General features: G+C 41.0%; 1 protein-coding gene across 4 annotated transcripts in view; it reads left to right on the top strand.

The window, feature by feature from the left end:
* The first annotated feature begins 9,850 nt into the window (after positions 1 to 9,850).
* NRIP1 (nuclear receptor interacting protein 1) overlaps positions 9,851 to 17,238 on the top strand; it is a 78,210-nt gene continuing 70,822 nt past the window's right edge. For 2 of the 4 annotated variants that reach the window (XM_075769739.1, XM_075769728.1), the window contains exons 1-2: positions 9,854 to 9,998; positions 16,780 to 16,864. The gene's annotated coding sequence lies outside the window, so the exon portion shown is untranslated. Of the gene's footprint in view, positions 9,999 to 10,364; positions 10,572 to 16,779; positions 16,865 to 17,238 lie in introns of those variants that run through there. The other 2 variants (XM_075769708.1, XM_075769717.1) reach the window with 2 other exon arrangements.

Raw genomic sequence — 17,238 nt, 5'->3', positions numbered from 1 at the left:
ATCGAGGATATAGCCAGAGCCCACAAGGACCTGGATTCAGGAGCTGAAAAGTGCTTCTGAATCTGCCAGCTGGGATACGCCAACTCTTTCTGAAAAATATACAGGATACAAGCAGAAAGCCATCACCCAGTGTCCATGCAATAGCTTTAAGAACATGAGTAGAGGCTACATGGGCTTACAGGTCATATTTTCTGAAGTCAGTGATAAAACTTCCATTAACTTAACTTGGTAGGATCAGCCCCCTGACGAATACCTCTTAGTAATAACTCAAAGTTCATGAAAAACTTGGTAGGGCAAGAGCAGTAATAGCTTAAATAGATTTTGTGTATTAGTAGCCACCGTGAGAGAACAGCAGGTATGAAACATGCATTAGTCTGTACAATACATCGCCCTGGAAACAGAACTTGCTATACAAGATGAAATTTGATAATCGGTCTCATCGGCGGATCAACAAGCGGGGCATTAAAATAATCTAGTCTAGGGAACATAAAAGCATGAATGAGCAATAAGCAAAGCACATTTATTTCAACTAATAATAGGAAGCCTTAATCTTTTGACTGCAATACTGAAAGAAGAGCTTGCAATCAAAACCCACATAAGGTTTTTAACCAATGAACCTGGGTTGAATTTTAAAGATGGGTTAGAAGTTCAAGTGGGTTTGGGTTGATGGCAAGAGCCAGCCACGAACAGCTCCGTTTTGTCTGATTTTAACTGAAGAAAATTGATGCTCGTAGAGGCTTTTATAGTCACCAGCTTGTCAATATGGTAATAGCATAGTTTGAAATTGCCGGTTTGGTTGACAAATAGATCTGTGTCTTGTCGGCACAGAAATGAAACCCAGCATCATGCCAACGAACAACCCTGTGCACAGGCAGCTTTGAATTGCTGAGTAAGAATGGGGCCAAAATGGAACCCTACAGAGCACGAGAAATAAATGCTGTAGGAGAAGGACACAAATTACCCTTGAAAATATAATGCAGGTAACTGTTGGATAAATATGATTTAAGCCAATTTAGAACTGTGCCAAACAGGAAGATAAAGTCCCTCAGGCATTCAAGAAGAACATTAGGATCTAGCAAAATGAGAGTAGCTGGAGAATGAGAACTTGTCTTTAGGAGAAGGTTACGTCTCATTGCTGTGCTTTTGAAAATTTTAAATAGTAAAAAACCCCGCCCAAAATACAGAATTTGATCCCATACTCACTGAAGCCAAAGGCAAATCTTTTATGTATTTTGGTGATGCTGGATTATGGGGATGTGAAATACAATAGTAATTCAGTGAGGGATTTTATGCTTTGTGTTGTGTATCGACATAGCTCTTTTTTCAATATAACAAACAGAATTTGTGCAAAGTGTTGCATCTTTTGATTTCTTTTGGATTCCAGTGACTAAATAATGCTTATTGTTACTATTTTTCATTTAACCTCAAAAGAGACAACAAAAAGACAATCATAACAATTGGGTGAAACATTCTGCAAATCTGATTTTTAACAATTTTTAAGAATTTAAGAAAACGTTCAACACGTTACTTTTTATCTTCTGGTTTATAGACTTACTTTATACCAGAAACATTCTACCAGGACTGGAAAATGTTGATGAAAATGTTCACTGATATTTCAGTGAACAGATAGGGGAAAGAAGGAAGGAAAACTTAAAAGTAAGAGAGCAGCTGTACAATAGGAGGAAAATTCGAATATCCTTCTCTTTAGCACGGTCCAGACCATGCGATTTACCCCACAATTTAAATTTATATAATAATAAAAAAATATTATTTTTTTGGATGTGAAGGTGGGAGCTGGGAAAAAGCTGATGAGTCATAGAAAACAGAATTACATGTCTTCATGTCATGATTTACACTGTGTTTTAATCATAAATCCAAGTAAGGCTTATTACTGGAATTGCAGTAGATCTCTGATACTGGGAAAGAGAATTTCAGTAGAGAATAGTGAGAGGCATGACACAGTAAATTGTTTCTGCCGTTTCTTTTATTTATAGAAAGGAAATGAACAAAATATATTTACAATTGAAGGAATAACTCTGGAAAACACATGAAACTGTTTCAAAGAGCTAAGAATTCATCTGAATTGTTTCTTCATTTATTAGCTTTCTTTAATCATCCATATGAGCAACATCAATCAGAGAGCATAAGCAGAAAATTACAAATAACTAGTACATAAAGTGACTTTGGAGAGTTGAAGAAATGTTTATGGATTTAATTAATTTATATTGTGTCAACCTGGCAAATGTAACTACTTATTAATTATTTGTTAAATAACTGTGAATAGTGGTCACCTTCTCAAGAGTTTAAATCTGCTCTAGCCAACCCACTTTTGTTTTTTCTCAAATGTATTTTTTCAAGTCACCTTTTTGGTACATTTCTGTTGGTAGGCAATGCTCAGAGCCAGTAAAGTATTTTAAGAGTTATTAAGGATATAGAATGTAACATATTTTAGAAGGTACCTATAAAGAGTTGTGTGAGTCCTTATCCTTCTATTAAGAAAGTTAGCAATAGTGTTAAAGAATTGATGTCGCAAGAGTTTCAATATCATTTACATTAAAGAAGGGATTTTAGAGAATGGAGAAATTTTAAATAGAGTTTGTCAGAAAAACATGGACCCATTTGTATTTTGTATGAGTATTCTGCGTAGACAAAGTACCACCAACAACAAAGTATGCACAGCATCAAGTTAGACAAAATTCAACATCATAACATTTGACGTTTCTTTTTCCTGCTGCTTGACCATCTGATGGGGAAGGACGCAAGAAGCAGGAATCCCTAGGAGTACAAACTTCTCCTCCCTCTAAGGGAAGCTTCCAAGTTCAGGCTTCTTGGAGTATTTTATCAAGAGACAACGTTAAGGTGCTGGCTTCCCAAATGAATTCTACAATGGGCAATAATTATAATAATATTGGAGGAATTAAAATGTTGCTTCTCAGTCCAAATAAACATGAAATAAAACTTGCAAACTGTTCACAAAATGTAAGTATTTTTTCTCCACTCAAGCTTTTACTTTAAAAAAAAGTTGTTTTGGCCATTGTAATGCAGCAAATTGGATGTCGTTCAAATGAAGAATGTAACCCAGAGATTCTCTGTGCTAAATCATCAAAACTCAGAATGAATTTTATTCTCTGCAGAAAACATTTTCACATATTTTTTATTATATATCAGACAAGAAAAAAAGAGATGCAATTATTTCAAAATTAGAATGATATATATTTAGAAACAGGTTATAGTATCTGCTGTTTATACATGGAAGTATCCCCATGTTCTTACTCCTTGGTTTTCAAAGCAAGAGCAATCTTGGCTAGGCAGTTCTCTAAAATATATGCAAAAAGTAGCAAGAAAAATTTCCCAGCTCTACAGGGGGTAGGTAATTTATGTGAACATAAACTGTTGCTATCTGGTTTATGGTGAGCTGAATCCTTCCTGTGCCTCTGCCAGCTTTACGTCACATGTGAAATACTGGTACGATGATCAACAGCATCAAAGCTGGATTTGTTATATATCTAATATTTAGTAAAGCTAATGTCTTCTAATAAAACCTAGATATTTGTATGCTAATAAAAATATGCAAAGATATATACTTGGATCAGTTATAAAAGCCCAGCTAATTCGATTCTGATAAACTGATCACATAAAATACAATCAAGCAGAAACTTGTCTGAGCTTACATGGCCCAGTGATTTGAGTTGCTTAAATTTTTTGATACACAATTTAAATGGATTTTCCCATTAGTCACCTGTAAGTAAACAGAACAAGTAATCATTTGGGGCTACATCTGTGACATTAGGTAGGTAAGCACCAATTTTTTTAAGACTATTTAATACTTAGAACTGGGACTATGTTTTCCAAACAGTCACTTTTTGGGTACCTAGCCAAAGAGCCAGATTTTTTTCAGAATTTCTTAGTTGTTACTTTTCTGAAGGCTTTCATGAGTGATGTTAGGAAATTTTGGGTAGTAGTCCATGTTCTTTGTTAAGTTTTTGTGCGCTTGTGAAAATTGTTCAGTTTAGGTTTTTCCAAAGTAGTATTTTTTTCTTTTAATTATAAAACAAGAAAATCATAAAGATCTTCAGTACTTTTGAATTCTGGTAATCTTCTGAGGCCAACCTCTTTCTTTTACCTCTCCCTCCAACTCTTACAATGAAAAAAAGAAAGAAACAATCAGCAACTTACAAAAAAACACATTGCAGACAAATGGAAAAGATAAGATGCTAGTTTGGCATTTAAAACCCTGGTATTGTATTATTTCATCAATAAAAGGTCCGTTCTTCTGAGGTATGAGGACTGAGCTGGCTAAAGTAAGGTAGCGTGTGCCGTATTAGAAATGTGATCTTTGCACTGTGGTGTGACTGAAATCAGATAAAATAAAGCTGGACTTGCTTGTTTTCCTTTTATTTGTTGTTAAATAAAACAAGCTATGATTATTTTTCTTATAAATGGAGAAAAAGAATAAAGAAATGGAAACTTGAGTTAATGTTACTCAAGCAAATGTTCCAAGTTAGTGGATGGGTAGAACCATAGCTTAAGTTTATTAAAGTTGCATTTTATGTTGTTGGTTTTCCATCAAAGGTTCTCTTGTTCATAAGCTAATATGTGAGTAGGTAAACATATTTAATAAAAATACACGAGATACACAGTTTAGCTTAACACAGCAGTTTCATTGACTTGAGTCAGAGCACTTAAGATCATTTATACTAAAGAATATTATTACAGTTTCAATATGTAATTAAAGTGTTCATATATTGTAAAACATTTGCCGGGTACCTGTATTATATTGAAGGGCAAACACAGGACACTTTAGCTTCGCTTTTTTAGCTGCTTCCTAATGGTCCTTTCCAGAACTTTACTCATTTGCAGTGTGGTGCAGGCTGCCAGATCGCCGTATGTATAATTTGTACGTACTGTTCATTTTATTTTAGAACATACTGTCTCAACAACATGGCTTGTGTCATCATGAGAACCACGACAAAGGGTTATCCAGATTTCATGATAGCCAGCCAGAAAAATGGGGCTGGGAAACAATATTGTTACTGAGAGTAACTTCTAAATGCAGGGTGTGAGAGAGGGCACGATACTTCAGCCCTTATTCAATCTGTTATTGCTGACGTGGGGAACATCTTTGTCAAAGAAAAGGGGAAGTCTGAAAGGATGTGCATGTTCTGAACGGTTACAGCTACATGCATATAACCTTCTCAAATGTTATCTCTGCATCCTCGTCGACCCACAAGTAGTAACAGTATTTTCGTACTGCTATGCCTGCCCTGCTGGTGCTTTCTCGTGTGAGCTTGGGAGTATTAACTCCAGGCCGGTTATTTTCTGGACATGCCTTCATACTACCAGGAACGTGACTCATCAGAACAACGTTCTCAGAAGTGTATTTTCCTGTTTGTTTGTGCGAGTGGGATGAAACTGCAGAAAATTCACAAGTACAGAATGTGTTCTTCTGGCTAAAAACACCAGTATTTTGTTCTGGTAAAATATTAACAATTAATGTAAAGTCGTCGTATCAACTTAGCATACGTCCCTTTGATTCTTCCATGAAAGGTGCTGCAGGGGCTGAAAGTAGCATTTATTTCCTGCCATCAAATATAAGACCCAAAGTGTTAGTTCCTGTCTATGGTAAAAAAATGCACACCCCCACCCCAAAAATGCATATGGGAAAGTAAGCCTCACCCTATCTCATGCCTCAGAACAGATACACTGCTCTAGAGACATGGCCAAAACTCACCAGATGCTGCAAGCATATGATTCCTCCATGAGAGTTTATATGGTACAGCTGTCTTTAAATGTTTTTGTAATTGAAAAGACTCTAGCATCTGGTCCTTTGCTTATTACTCTTAGATCAAATAGTCACGATCTGCAGTCTACTTTTAAATAATGCAGAAAAAAAACCCCTCGAGGCACTGAGGATACATTTCTGTCAGATGACCTGCTTCGAAGTACTTGTAAAAATATAAGTAAACTGTGTAAGTAGAATAAAAAAAGAAGCAACAGAAAACAACTCCAGTAGGGAATGATATGCGTTATGTATGCATACAAATACCTTTATAATTTTAAATCTAGGTAGATAAAGTAACAAGCTGTGTGTACTCTTGCTACCTTTCAGTTATATGGAGTCTATACTCTTCCCTTTACATGTCATTGCGTAATTCAACTCCACCTCCAACAACAGTTGCAGACTTGTTGCTGCATGAACAAAACAGGATATGAGCTGGGGTACACCCTGCAGAAGCCTTTGCCCTGGACCAGTTTTTCCTCTGATAACACACGTATGGTTCCCATTGATTTCGACTTTTCCACCTTACTGCTTCAGATTTATGGGTGAACGCTGTTACGTGATTATCATTTATTTAGGCAAATCTTCTTTGAAGTCAATTATTGAGTACGAATCATAATGATTTTTTTAAAATTTATTTTGTGTGTCTACATAAGTTCTGGAATATTAGGTGATTTAATCCTCTGTGAGGGCACCTTCCAAATAGTTGGTAATCTGACATATTACATGAATTGAACTGGGCTGAGTCAAGGATGGAATTTCATTATTTGTCTATGTAAGGCTGACAAACTTAGAGTAAGATTTAGCCTGGAAATGAATTTCTGTAAAGCTAGCTATCTTCTCGACCACATCCGAAGCCTTTCATATCATGACTGGATGCCATGAAGCAAGGCCTTAATTATTGTGATTGAAAAAGGTAGTTTCAGAGCTGTTAGTTTTTTTGAGAGGCTGAGATAGCCTTAAAGGAAATCAACATAAGAGCAACTGTCGTTCACCCAAGCTCTTCAGAGCACTTTATGGGGTTTAAAAATAGGCTAGCATTAGCTTAAAAATATTTGGGAATCATGTAATAGCATTTTCATTTTCTTTTTGAAAATAGTATGTTTCTTGTTATTGCATGGCACAGACCTATGTGTTTTACTTCAGCAAGATAAAGACAAAATTTTGTTACTGGAACCGTAGCTTTGTTCGTAATTTTTAAATGCATTATTGTAATAGTCAAAGCAATCAAAGGAAAAGTTGGTGTTAAGTCAATGATTTACTAACCATTTTTAAATGGTCTTACAGATTAATTTTGTACTTCAAGAATGTTAGAATTACAATTATACTTTGATTTTGAAAGAATTCCTACTAGGTCAAAACCAAAATACATTCTGTCTTGAGATTTCTGGTTAGCAATTGTAAAGGGAGTGTGTGTGTGTGTGTGTGTGTGTATGTGTGTGTATGTATGCATGTATCACTATATATTTTTATAAATATAAGTTGTTCACTGATGTTACCAAAGTACGGTACCAACAGCTCTCCACTAAGTGCTTGCAATTCTGGGAATGAGTTCAAATATAACCTCTATAAATGCGTTTTTCTCTTCCAAGACCAATCCAAAAGTAGTTTACATTTTCCCGTCATAATTGGCCTTCCATTTACAGGCATCTCATAGTGAAGAATTCCCCTTGAAGGAAAAAAATTGAAAAAATGCTCCCTTTTTGACATCTACAATGAAGTGAAGTTATAGACACCACACACAGATGGCAGAAGGGTAGGTACCTCGGTAGTTGCATGTCTTTTAGGCTTGGAGAGTGAGTATGTGTTTAGGTTTGGTTGAAGACTGCACAGGAAGAACCAACAAACACACATCAGTACTTTTATACTTCTCGAAAGACTGATTTCACTCTGTGCTGGAAATTTTCCTTTACTTGTACAGAGTACAGTTTATTTTGTGTATTGTCTGAATTCTCATAGTTTAGGTAAATAAGAGCAAGTGGCACGATTCAGCCTGATGCGACTATTAAGTGTTGGAAATAACCTGCTAAATTCATACTTTATACTGTTGAACACGTTCTCAGTTGATTGTACCATACAGAAACTTGTTTCCTCAGCCAACGATATGTTACCTAACAAAAATTATTTTAACAGATATTCTACACGTGCATTTTTTTCTGTTGGTTGTTCAACGTTCCTCATTTTGTAGGTCTCTCGTCTACGCACTATGTTCCCTAAGGTTAAGAATGAAAGAGGTCTCTACTACAGACATCCTTGATTGAAATAGCAGCTAAATTGCTGCAGTAATGAGAAAATTTCCTTTTCCCTAGATAATTCAGCTGCTTAGCATTGAAACATTTTTGAGATCAAGATTCTTTGTGAAATAAAAAATTAAAGATCATTTCTTTACAACCAGAATTTGCTAAATGAGCCTACTGCTGAAATGAAGAGCAAAACATTGTTTTAATGGGAGGAAGATCAGGCTATATTATGAGAGTTACACGCTCAAAAGAAGAGACTGTTGTATAGACACTGTGACATGCGGCAGCTTTAGAAAATGCTGCTGCGTTTCTGGAAGAAAGTGGTTAAAAACACATGATGATGAAGTTAACCTAAATCTTTCATTGGCTTAAAAAAATAGGTCAAGTAATACATTACTAGCTCCGCTGTAAGCCTGTACACAATCCGTACATTCCAAAGTGAAAGAGGTTTTCCTTAACATTCCTACATCTACTTTCATTCATGATATCACTAGGTTGAAATATTTGGCTTTTCACAAGTGTGAGTCCCTTTTGCATTCTTTAAGGTGGAAATTCCTATGTTCTTTAACGATATTAGTCTTTTACTAAAAAGATGCTTGACTATACCATTTATAATTATTTTACCTGAGTTTTACAACTAAATTGTTGGCATACGTGAACGCAGATACTATCGCACAATTTATAAGTGAATTGCAAACAATTTTGTTTCTCTTTTCTCAGTCTTTTAACTTCGAGAAGTAGTAAAGTATCATCAAGTGTTCTGTAAAGCATTTAGCAAACACGCAAAGCGTCGAGACTTTTGTTAAACACAGGCGCGCAGAAGATGCGATGAAGGGCGCAGCCCGTTGCAGCTTAGCCTACGCGACAGCCGTATCAGTGCGTATCTCTGGACACTCTCCTCTTCCATGGGAATGAAGTCTAAAGAACAACTTGACGTATAATGCAATTTCTGACAGCAGAGGTTGCGGGGATGCCACCTACCAAAATGGAGGGCTGACTCTTCTTGGAAGCTCTTGCCCGAGGCTGGGTTTTCTCCCAAATTATATTTATTGTCACGTGGGCAAACAGCGTGGCTTCGACGAGCCGTTTTCCCGCAGGGGGAGCGGTTTGGGAGCCGGGGGCGTCCCCCTTGCCCGCGGTGCAGGGACCGCCGGGCGCTCCGGCCCAAGCCGGGAGAGATGCGCTGTCCCCCTCCCCGCGCCGCCCGGCCTGGCGGGCAGAGGCCGAGGGATAACGAGGCGTGCCGGGAACCGTGAGGGCCGGGCCGGCGCGGTCGGCAGGGCCGGGGGAAGGGAGGCAGGGCCCGCCCGGGAGCAGCCGCAGGTGCCGGGACGCCCCGCTGCCCTCCCCCGGCGGCGGCCGCCCTGCGCTGGCAGAGGCTCTCGGCTTTTCGTTAAAAAAATAAAAAAAGTTTCTCGCGCGTGTTTTTTTGGAGAAAAGGCAGAAAATATACGTTCTAAACTGACAAGAAATGGTAACCGCTGGAAGCGCCCCCCCCCCCCCAGTAGTCTAAGCAAACCGAAGGGGAAAAAAAAAAAAAGGTATTTTAAGCCACCGCTGTTTTCATTAAATACGGGTCCTCCGGTGCTATCGCTCCTAAGTTTGTTTCCCGGGGGCTCGGCGCCTTCAGTTAGATTAACTAGCGAGGGCAGGAGGCGACACGACTTGCGTACGTGCGACGCGTTGAGCTGCAACCTGCCCCGCAGCCTCCTCGCCCAAACGGTGCGGGGGCGGAGGGGTGCGGGCGCATCCCTCCCTCCCTCCTTCCCCTCGCCGGGGGTTAGAAAAGGGTTAAGAAACTTGGCTGGAGAGATGAATGGCGCGGCGCGGGGAGGGGCCGGGCCGGGCTGCGCCGCGGCGGGCGAGGTGGAAGGCGGGGAGGATCGCGGCTGCGGGTTAGGCTTTGAAAGTCAGCCTCACAGGCATTGCAGCAGAGCCCCGAGCCGCGGAGGGGCGCGGAGAGGAACGGAGCTTGTCGTGTATGTGCGCGGGGACGGGCAGGGGGGACGGACGGACGGGGAGGGGGGACACGGGAGACGGCTCGGCCCGTCTTGTCCTCTACCCGGGAGACCCAGCCGCCCGCCTCGGCTTTGGGAGCCGCCGCTGCCGCTCCCCGGACCTCCGCGTCGGGACCTGGCAGCCGGAGCCGTCGCCTGCTCTGGCCGCTGGGCCGGGGCGGCGTGCGTGCCCGCTGCCCGCGCGGGGGCTGCCGCCGGAGCTTCTCCCGCAGGCGAGGTGAGGCCGGCCGGCGGGCACCAGGCAGCCCGCCCGGGAGGAGCCGCCGCCGCGGTGGGGGGGTGCGCGGGCCCGCTGCGGGCTGAGTGCGGTGCTCTTCCGCCGGCAGCCGTGCTTGCTGGCGGGGGAAATGGCCGAGCGGGGCGGGCCGGGGCTGCGCTGCCGGGCGGCGGGCGGGGAGGCGGCGGCGGCGGGCGAACAATGCCGGGGTGAGCCCGGCGCGGGGGCGGTCGCGGCGGCGGGGGCTGTTTCCGGGGGCGGCCGCCCCTCCGGCACCCCCCCACCCCTGGTGCGAGCCGAAAGTTTGCCTGGCCAGGGTGGGTTTGAGGGAGCTGGAGGGACGGGAAAGTTACTAGTATTTACCCCCGAGACCCGCGTGTGTTCTCCCGAGCGCTGGCTGCAAGCCTCGGTCCGCGTTTCGGAGGGGCACCCTCCTCCTCCCCCCGGTGTGCGTGTGAATTATTTAAAGACCCGCAAGCTCGGTGCGCAGCGGCTGCGGCGGCCGGGGAGGCGCCGGCGGCCGCCCGGGGGTGCGGGGAGACCCGGCCCCGCCGGCCGCGGCCTCGCTCGCCTCCCGCCGCCCGGCTGCTTTCACAGCAGCTGCGGGCAAGGCCACGCTTCCCTCTTCTCGCCCCCCCCCGACTGTCTGTTACCGCCCGCTCCACCTCTACCTGCGAGCGGGCAGCCTGTGCCTTCAGTGCCTTCTCCATTACCTCTTGTCGGTGGCACAGGCTCGGCTCCTTGCTTCCCCCAAAGATGCCTTCTCATCGCTTCGGGCTCCTGAGGGACGTCGCTGTTTCCTTGCTAGACTAAAGGTTACTTTTCCAGACGTGTTTTTGTGTCCCTGAAGCCCTTTAAAGATGATTCCGCTCCACACACACTTCCCTCTCCCTATTTCCCTAGGGAACATGTTGTTTGAGGCTGTTCTTTATAAGTGTCACTTGGCAATTAAGTTGGAAGGCAGTGAAATCTAAAGAAACATAGTGTCGGGGCATAGGGAAAATAAGGGACAGCTTTGTGTCTGTGCTGCACCTTGCTTGTTTTCTTCTCCTGTATTTTGGATTCTGATGGTTTATTAGGCTTTCAATTTGAAGAAGAATTCAGCTAAAATGCTTGACAGGTGTTGAAGATGTTGAAAAAATGGTGGGATTTCTGGCTTTGGGGTTATGTTGATGTTAGGAAAGCTGAAGTGGAAGTTGTTCCCTTCTGCCTCATCTATCTGGAATCTGGAGACTATATTATTCCTTGTTTTATTTTGAGGGGACCTGCCTGCAGTGTCTGACAGCTTACAGGCTGATTAGAATTTAACTGAGTCATGGCACTATAAATGTTCAGAGATACTCTAAAGCTTTATTTATCAAAGAGTGCGAATCCAGTCTGTGAAGACCTACGGGGAGGAAGCAGTCACTTGTGGAAAGGGGGTGGTGTATCCCTGAGGGAGTGGCAGAAAACCTGTTTCTTTAATATTCAAATGTGATTTACTGTTTTCAGGGCTGACTGAACACACTAGAAAGTGACACATTAGGATGCCATATGACAAAAGCTTTTTGAGCTGGGGATATTTTGTGGTTAAAATCCAATTTAAGGGCATCTGAGTAATCGTTGCTATATGGGCAGTGCAAACTGGCATCTCGGAGAGCAAAAGTTCTCATCCAGAACATGGTTCGGGCAGGTTTGGGGCTGCTTCTGTCTGGGGCAATTGTCTTCCCAAAGTTGTGGTTGAGAACTCTGGCTTGTTTTATCAGCGATCTCTGGAGATGGAGTTGACGTTGACTCCAAAGCAAGACAGAGAGTTTGCCATGAGTGAAATGCATACGTAGGGGTGTACGGTTTTGTTGAGTGGGATGGAAGAGGTAACAACGAGTGACAGCATGTTTCAGGTAGGGGTGAAATCTCACCTCCTGTTAGACTGGCCTACAGTTCAGAGTTATCTAATGAGCGAGAGCTGTCAATGGTTTTCAGGTTTTTGTAGACCCTGCATGCACAGAAGACAAGATCCTGTCAAATGTCAAAATGGATGGACTTATTTATTTATTTTTTCCTGTTAGGGTAGAAAACTACCAGATAAAAACATGCTCCTCTTTTCTGCTCCCTGTACTTGTTTCTTGTTCTAAAGTGAAAGATGTGCTAGTCAAAATTGGAGGAAAATAAAATAACCAAAATTTATTACAGTCATAAAACGGTGTTGATAAAAAAGTAAAAGTGAACTAATGTTTTTATTTTGTAAACTTAAATGAGTGATTTAGAAGCTGGCTGTGTCACCTGCAGTGTTTGATAGCTGTGTTTAGGGTGAATCTGTTCTATAAAAGGCAGCAAGGAAAATTTTGATTTTTTTTTTTAAAGTATTTCAGTAAAGGTTGTAGAACTTAAGCATTAATTTACTTTATGGTGATCATGTTTGCCTCTAGGTTTTGCTTAATGTGGGATTGATTTAAAAGGATTGACAAAGGTTTGCTTGGCTGTTTTTGTTTTTTTTTTCCAGGGCTAACTTTATTTTTCTGGCTTCGAAAGTTGGCAAAAGGTTTCTGTAATACCAGCTGTATTATTGTTAGCAGTGAGAGCACTGTTAATTTTACCAGTGACAGTACAGGACATTACTATATTAAAAGATAAATTCTGTTTTGCGTTGAGCCGAGCACATGTATAAACTTGCCCAAGGCAAAGCCAGGGAGTTGCATTTCCCACAGTCAGCTGTCTTGCTCAAGGCTTGCGCTTGACACCTCCTTGCAGGGCTATTGGAGAAGACACCAAGACTGTAATATTTTGTTAATTTTAGAATAACTCTTCAGAACTTGCCCGAACCTCTCAAAACCCAAATGGCTTGTGTGTGTGTTTGGGTTTTTTTTCCCCTGTGTGTGAACGTGTAGGGAGTGGAGGGAGTCCAGACGAGAGATGGGGGGAGAGTGTGGGGTTTCCACTGGGTACCTGGTGTGGGGGCATGAGCCCCTTTGTGAGTGGGGCTTTGGTGGGCAACCTCCCAGGGGCTGGGCTGACCTCCCAGCTGCTGGGTGACAGGCACCGAGCGGTGGGATGGGTTATGAGCAATCGGCAGGATAAATAGAATAACTATCCTATGGATTAAAAAAAGAATAAATACCCTTTTGGGAAAAGAAGTGCAAATTTTGAAGTATAAATCATTACTGCTCAGCAGGGGTTTAATGACAGGCAAGTGGAAAGATAATGTAGGTAGGGAATGAAGCCTGAACAGGAGGAAAAATGCGCAAGAGAATATGCACAAATGTACAAAAAAAGATAAAACCCATAAGCTTGATAGTCTGTCTAAACAGTCTTAAACTAAAGACAAAAAGGTTAATGGTAACAGCGTTTGTGGTTTGCTCTTTCTTCCTGCCAACAGGCCAAAACGATAACAACAGTAACTATCTGAACTGTGTTGGCCTGCCTGTAGCAAATAGGAGGAAAGTTAGGAGGAAAGTATTTAAAAGACTTGTGATGTTTCTTTGGGTATTACAGTGTTAGGGTTTTGCGAGTTGCATTTGAAAATACAGAATTAGAAAACAAGGTGCTGCGGTTGGCAGGCAGTACTTTGGATGGACATCGGTGACCATGTAAAAACTTTCTTGTGTTCTCTGATGGGAAGATCCGTCTCGGGAAAAGCAGGCAGAGGGATTCTTTTGGTAAAGATGAATGTCTGCATTTTAGTGTTTCTGGATTATTTCTTTCAAATACTTAGAAATCTGAACAGACCTATTTAGCACTTGAAAGAATTAATTTGGTAATTTATTTGGCTGTCTGTTGCAGGTCACTTGGCTTGATGGTTGAAGAAAGAGAATAGTAGCTAAGATTCATGTAAATAAATATTCATGTGTAGAAAGGGGAAGAAGCAGTTGCTAGCCATCTTATTTTGGGTCTGACCCCTCCTGGCATAGTCTTCTCTTACTAAAATTGGTACTGGAGCTCATTGCTCCTGTTTAATTGCCTGTCTTGAGAGAAACTCTGTTTTCATACCACTTATTTCTAAATACCATTGTCTTCAGCAGAGGAAAACCAATTTTGCTTGTAGGCAATATCAGATTAAAAGTGGAAGCTACAGATATTCTGTTAGTCACCATTTTCAAAGCGGTCTAGTGTAGAAAAGCAGCTTGGTGTTGGCAAAGGCTTCTGGTGGGCTGCTTTTCCTCCTCCTGAGGGAGTAAGTTGTGAGGGAGTAGTCATGAGAAATTGGGCGCTAGATGTAAAATGTGTTTCAGTCTTGACCGAAACTATTATTTGGAAACAAATGAGTATTTACTTTGCCCCCAAAAGCGCTTCTTCAGTGATGCAGAAAGCAGGGATCACCTCAGAGGTAGAAAGGATTGATAGTTCTTGTCCCAGGAGATGTCCTGTTGGTGGTGTTCATGTCATCACCTATCCCACTGTAAACAGTTTATAATATAAAACAAATCAACATTAAAACCCCCAAAACTGTAAGGTGTGCAAAGCAAGTGATCCAGCTGTGGAGTGTTTGGGAATAATAATTTTTTTTAACATTATTGAACAACTATGTCATTTTGCCCAGAAACAACAAATTCTTTTGTTCTCTTTTTTTCTAAACTCTTATTAACATTTAGTAGTCCCTTTAAAACAATGCGGAAAAGACTGTTTAATCCTGACCTAAAGGAAATCCTGTCTATACATTGAACCTTGATGGCAATACAGTGTGGGGTGTTTGTTGATTTTCTGTGGTGGTGGTTTGTTGGGTTTTTTTCCCCCTACTAGACAGAAATTGGAAGTAGGAATACATAAGTAAAACCACTTGTCAGTGGTGGAAAAAACATGTTATCTACATCTGTAATATAGAAAAATACTGGAATTAACAATTTTTCTCAAATTAAGATGACTTGACAAAGTGAATACTTTTTTTTTTTTTTTTTAAAGTGCTGCTTCCTTCTGCTCTGAGGGACCTCTTGTCCTGTTTTTCATTTGGTCACAAAAGATTCCACATCCTGCTTATTTGCCCTTTCAGAGAAATGGGGTTGGGAAGGCTTTGAACTATGTTTATTGCCACCTTTGCCACTGTGCCCATCATTTCTCTGGTTATTTTGACTGCAATGGTAGCTTTATCTCCCCACCTCACCCCAAATTGAATCCGAATGTTGAGGATTGCTACTGTTCTGTGGAGCAAATTGGCTTTTCATTTTGTGATGTATATAGAGGAAGGATTTGAAATGGTGTCTGCTTGTAGTATTTCAGGATATTTAATTTTTCGGCTTAGTTGGATCTACTGCTTTTGTTGGGTCTTGATGCTGGCAGTAGTTCAGCATGCTTCTGTTATCTTTCACATACCTGAAAGCTTTGAATAGATCCTTTTTTGGATGATGACCCATCTATCAACACATGTATCTCCCCCCTGCCATGTAGCACATTGCAATGGTCAGTGTTAGATGTTTTCTCTAAGCTGGCTTTAGCCTGACTGGTTTTGCAGAAGGGGGAAATGCTATGAGCTACCCCCAATGCACACACTTCCCACTCTGCCCCCCTCCACCCAGCACACCCATAGCCATCTGTGGGGTCCTCTGTGCTGAAGAAATTCTGTGTTTAAAAGGCTTTTGTACACAGTTTTTCTGAGACCAGCAGTTAAAGGTGAGGCAAAGAGGAGAGGAACAACTTCTGCCAACCAAGAGGAGGGGAAAGTTCAGCCAAACGGGAGAAAGTCTCTCTCTTCCCCCCCCCCCCCATAGTTTATTGTATTTAAATTCGACTCTTTATGCATAATAAACTTGCTGCTTGGGTGGTAACTTGGTGACAGAAGATTTACCATAACCATTATTAATGAGGCTCGTCACAAGAAAAAGGCTGAAATAGTATAAATAACAATGATCTGGGCTAGTTGTACGTTTGCATCTTTTAGCAAAAGTTCAGTTCGGAATAATAGAGAAGTGCTGAGAAGGATTTTTAAGGTGGTGCTTGTGATGGAAAACGTGTTCTAACTCTAATATTATATAGTATTTAATTCCTAAATATTTCAAAAGCAAATATTATAACTTCTACTGGTTTAGGTTTTTCTAACTAATTTTGTGGTGTTTAACATTACATTCACCAGTTATACTATGCTTTTATCTTTTCCGTAAATATATATATTTAAATTAATAGGGGCTTTTTAAAAATATGATTTTGACATTCATAGGTGCAAGTTTGAAGTGTTAAGCAGCAATTGCTACATAGGAAGGAGGACTTTCACATCACAGCTGGTTTTTGAATGAAAGGAAGAAAGAGAGGGCTGTGGCTTTGAATCACAGTTGAACGTTGATTTTGTTCTTGCAGAAATACTGTCCGGTTAGTTTGACAGTACAAGTCTAGACTATGCAAGTTGTTTGTCCTTGTTTTACTGATGGTTTCTTTTGGAAAATTTTGATTTCTGAAGTTTGGAGCGATGTTTTTTTTTTCTGAAACAGAAATGTTATTTGCAGTTTTTACAACCAAAAATAAAGGATCACTTTCCAACAATAAGAAAGTAGATAGAGGTATATTGGATAGGAAAAATTGATATGCAGAGTTTCACAGGGTGATTTCCACTGTTCTTTTCAGATCAAGCATGGAATTGTTGAGGAAGAAAACTAATGCATCCTTGGACTCCTGAAGGAAGAGCTTTCCAGATGGGACCACTTTCAAGGTAAATAATTTGTTTGGGTTATTTACCTTGTCTCTTTGGTTTGGGGTTTCTTCTTTGTCTTGCCAAATCTGCCATACAACTGTCTGCCATATATGTAAGTATGTTAGGATTATAATATGTTTCAAAGTGATTAATTTTCAAGGTAATCACTCTCTTTTAGTGTAAGAGTTTCAGTGTGTGCTGATTAAAGAGAAATAAATATTTTAGAAGCCTTTGAACATTTTGTATGGAATTTGCTGGTAAGTCCTGAAGATCTAGCCTACTTGTTTGGGAGGTAGTTGCTAAGTAGAGAAGAACCTGATTTAAATATGATTTTGGAGTAAAAGAGAAGATTAAATACAATTTACCGTGTTATAATCTCTTATTTTTTTTTA

The sequence above is a fragment of the Balearica regulorum genome, chromosome 1, assembly GCF_011004875.1.
Source record: "Balearica regulorum gibbericeps isolate bBalReg1 chromosome 1, bBalReg1.pri, whole genome shotgun sequence".
Classification (NCBI taxonomy): domain Eukaryota; kingdom Metazoa; phylum Chordata; class Aves; order Gruiformes; family Gruidae; genus Balearica; species Balearica regulorum.
The sequence above is the reverse complement of the archived record's forward strand: the minus strand, read 5'-3'. Positions and strand labels throughout refer to the sequence as shown.